The sequence below is a fragment of the Palaemon carinicauda genome, chromosome 31 (genome assembly GCF_036898095.1).
Source record: "Palaemon carinicauda isolate YSFRI2023 chromosome 31, ASM3689809v2, whole genome shotgun sequence".
NCBI lineage: Eukaryota > Metazoa > Arthropoda > Malacostraca > Decapoda > Palaemonidae > Palaemon > Palaemon carinicauda.
In genome coordinates this window covers 85,004,749-85,009,748 of record NC_090755.1, presented here as the reverse complement: position 1 = coordinate 85,009,748, position 5,000 = coordinate 85,004,749, and positions in this window count along the sequence as shown.

Sequence of the window (5,000 nt, the reverse complement as noted above, 5' to 3'; positions counted from 1 at the left end):
GTAAGCAAATATATCTTTTTGATGAATTATATGAATATATTCAATCATAATTATTTGAATTTTAATAATAAAAAAATTACTAATTTCAGTTTATTTATCATAGCTCATTTCATCGTATACAGTATATTTACTTTGTAATAACTTATGCGATATTCCAATTACCTTAAACAGAAAACTAGGAAGAAATTTATTCAAAATTTATTGAAATAAATCAAATTTATTTCAGCCTCCTACTATTGGTAGTGGCCTAACCTATATGAAAATTAGCTATTGCAATTTCTAAAAGGTTATAATAAAATTTAGGTTTAGAGATAGCAAATTCCTCTAAAATACCTAGCATTATAAGTTAATATGTTCGATCTGATTCCTGTGAATTCACCTAAACATACATAGCCTTAACTTGGAATTAGTTGAGAGAGAGAGAGAGAGAGAGAGAGAGAGAGAGAGAGAGAGAGAGAGAGAGAGAGAGAGAGAGAGAGAGAGAGAGAGAGAGAGAGAGAATGTAAAAATAATACTGATTTGTTGTACTGAAAACAAAACATTTAATACAACTTTGAGCTATCTGAAATCAGAGAGAGAGAGAGAGAGAGAGAGAGAGAGAGAGAGAGAGAGGAGAGAGAGAGAGAGAGAGAGAGAGAGAGCGTAAAAATAATACTGATTTGTTGTACTACGAATAATACAACTCTGAGCTATCTAAAATGAGAGAGAGAGAGAGAGAGAGAGAGAGAGAGAGAGAGAGAGGAGAGAGAGAGAGAGAGAGAGAGAGAGAGAGAACGCAAATAAATAAAAAAAAAACGTTGTTTTGATAGACTCAATAGCATAAGTTTGAGCAATCTAAAACTATAAAAGTTACATAGCTGTGAAAAATATTTGATAGCAGAATATTTCAATGCAACAAAGCAAGTCTTTCTTTGAAATTATACAATTGAGAAGAAAATGATATTCTATGAAATATTGATATTCCAGAGAAATTAAAACTTTTACCTATTTGGTTTTCTCCTTCAACAGACTGGCTTCCCAGAAAATAGATAAAGCAATTTTACTCTTAATTCGATGATATGCCTTTTCTCTTATTACATGCCTTTTTTAAAAACTTCAAACCTATTCCTAATAGGGGATATTATCTTCTCTAAAAATAATATTCTTGTTCAATAAGTGATGAAACCTCTACCAAAACTTACCCTATTTCAAAACTTCAGACCTATTCCTAATAGGGGATATTATCATTTGTGAAAATAATATTCGTGTTCAATAAGTGATTGAACCTTTACCAAAACTTGCCCTATTTAAAAACTTCAAACCTATTCCTAATCGGGAGTATTTATTTTTTCTAAATATAACATTCGTGTTCAATATTTGATGAAACCTTTGCTAAAACAAATATAGTTTACTTCTTGATTAGTGAGAAGCCGTGAGAGAAATTAAATTTACCTTTTGATATTCGATAAGACAATTTTAAAATAAGTAAATTTCACCTTTTATTCCATGATATTTATCTTCCAAAAACAAATAAATATCAGCGTCATATAATAATAGGTCTCATAAACAACACATCGACTCCTCTTCTCATACATTTACATAAATTGGCAGAGAAGAAAGTCCATCACTCTCCTCATATATTGATACATTTTTATCTCTCCCTCTCCATAGTTCACACACGCTCGTACTGTAATAATGCTGCTTTTTTATCTCTGGCTCTCCCCCGCCCCACTGATAATACAAACCTGTTTAAGCTTGCTCTCTCATGTGTTCTACTGTTTGAATTTTGTGTCTTCCTTCCTCTCAACTAACTGTATATAAGCTTATTTTGTTGAACCTGTTTAAGCTTGCTCTCTCATGTCTTGTACTGTTTGAATTTTGTGTCTTTCTTCATCTCAACTAACTGTATATAAGATCCTTGTTTGGTTGAACCTGCTTAAGCTTGCTCTCTCATGTCTTGTATTGTTTGAATTATTTGTCTTTCTTCCTCTCAACTATCTGTATATAAGATCCTTGTCGTGGTGAATAAAGTCAGTTTCATTCACCTCGCCTCTCTATTAGAGCCTAACAGATAAGTTGCAATAACATTCTCTCCCATTCTTCCAGCACGACCAAACACAATACACTCGGTATCATACATCAGTCTACTTTCTATTTTCCCAACATGATCGCACCACATTAAGACATCGTCATTAATCCCTTTACTAATGCTAGTAATTTTCCCTTTTTTTTTAATCCGAATAAAAGATTTTCGATCACTCATAGATCAAACCATAGTAACAGACCTCATCAATAACTAAAATGAATGATGAAAACTATACAAGTTCATTTTCATATAAAGATTTTTCCTTAATTTTTCATTTATCTCTTTCCTAAATTTCCATTTAAATAATCCATATTGTATTTCTTCCTTTTCTTTTATATTACATTAATAACAAAGATATTTGTGAGAACTTTGTATATGTTGCAAAAGAAATTTCCGGTGAAAATGTTACGTATGATTTATCTAAGAAAAATCAGTTCTTTTCAATAATGCCAAACAAAGTTTTGAATGAAAAATGTCAATAAATACTAAGTTTGCCAGAAACTTTGATCATGAGGATAACTTTTGTGAGCCTGGATATTGCTATAACATTAAATTAAAAAAAAAAAGAAGTTACAAAAATATGTATTCCGAACAAAGAACATCAAAATGTCTTAATAATGATGAAGCTCTCCTTACTCGTATATCTCTCTCTCTCTCTCTCTCTCTCTCTCTCTCTCTCTCTCTCTCTCTCTCTCTCTCTCTCTCTCTCTCTCTCTCTCTCTCTCTCTCTCTCTCTCATTTTCGTTTTGTACTTCTCTTTATGGTGAAGTTGTTCATATATATATATATATATATATATATATATATATATATATATATATATATATATATATATATATACATATATATATGTATATATATATATATATATATATATATATATATATATATATATATATAAAATATGTCTGTTATACTACCTCTCTCTCTCTCTCTCTCTCTCTCTCTCTCTCTCTCTCTCTCTCTCTCTCTCTCTCTCTCATTTTCGTTTTGTACTTCTCTTTATGATGAAGCTGTTCATATATATATATATATATATATATATATATATATATATATATATATATATATATATATATATACACATACATACATACATACATATATGTCTGTTATACTACCTCTACCTCTCTCTCTCTCTCTCTCTCTCTCTCTCTCTCTCTCTCTCTCTCTCTCTCTCTCTCTCTCTCTCTCTCTCTCTTTATAGCATTAGCAATTATATTCGCATACAAATTTTGCAAAGAACGACACGTGCCAATAGGAAAAAGGTCTAGCAATTCAAATACAAACTAAAAACCAACTATTAACATGATTAAACTAGAAAATCCATCTAAGTGTGCAGACCTCCACCACGGCACTTATTTCTAGAAACCGGCTTGCCTTTCCCAGAATTAATTTAGACTGTAGACGTATTTGAAGTCTGTGTGACAACCATGTGCGAACTTGGAGTTAAGGTCACGGTTAATTCGGTTAACCTTTTGCTCGACCTTGACCTTTGACATAGAACTTTCAAAATTGAATCACTTCCTCGTCTTAATATAATAATTAATCCCTGAAAGTGTGACTCCTCTATGTGGCTAGGAGGTTGTTCACAAACAAACAAACAGGGGCGAAAACATAACCTCCTCCCAACTTCGTTTGCGGAGGTAATAAAATAGATGATGAAGTCTAGTAACGTTTTTACAGAAATCAATCTTCATTGCTTTATTTTTACATATTACTTTTTAATTATGGAAGTTCACTATTGATTGTAGACTGGCGTCCAAGAAGAAGAATCAGAAATGCTATTATTGAAGCATATAAACAATTAAAAATGGATTAAAATATTAATGAAAGTGGTAAATAATCTATTCACTTCATACACACAATACAAAATCAATCAAATGAACATAGGGGGGTAATACAATACTCGCTAGATTACTAATGCACAAAAAACATGTTAGTCCATAGATTACAGTTAATCTCTCTCTCTCTCTCTCTCTCTCTCCTCCTCTCCTCTCTCTCTCTCTCTCTCTCTCTCTCTCTCTCTCTCAGTATCACGGTAAACGAGTTCAAGAATAAGTTAGAAAAGATCATAAAAACTCTTTAAATACTTAAACTAAATCGGTTTTACCAAAGAGCAAATGGAGTCTCCACGGATAGATTAAAAAGTTTTTGAGACTTCCAAAATCCTTGTAACACTTTCTCTCTCTCTCTCTCTCTCTCTCTCTCTCTCTCTCTCTCTCTCTCTCTCTCTCTCTCTCTGAATCTATTTCCGCAATGGATTTCCATCACAATGTCACGCGTGTCATCCACATGCAATGTCATATAGAATATTCATACCCAAACTACCGCTCGATATAAGTGGACTCTAAACACTTAGTAAAATTAGCTTTTCCAGAAAATGATCCGGATGAAATGAAATTATTTCCAGCAAATATATATGATCGAATAATGTGATGACCGGGGATGAAATATTTGATTTACGACAAAACATAGTTTGTTGGAATAGATATTTTTAAGAGTAAAAAAAGTGACTTATAAATATGTCGCAATGTTCATTTGCCATATTACACTCTTCCTATGCAGATTGCAAAGACATACACTCTTCTTGGATATAGTAAATATTTATTTTAATGTCGTTACTGTTCTTAAATTATTCTATTTTTACCTGTTTCCTTTCCTCACTGGAATATTTTCCTTGTTTAGGCCCCTGGGCTTATAGCTTATAGCTGGGTTGTAGCTTAGCAAGTAGTAATATAATAATAATAATAAAAATAATACACGCAGCCAAAATGAATAACTTGTCTACCTAAATATTTAACGATAGAATAAAATAATCAACTTAAATAATATAAACAACCTAAAACACATGTCTACAAAGATACACATGCTTAAAAAAACACAATTTTAATTTTCAAAGGAAATAATCAACACAATATCAAGATAGGATAGG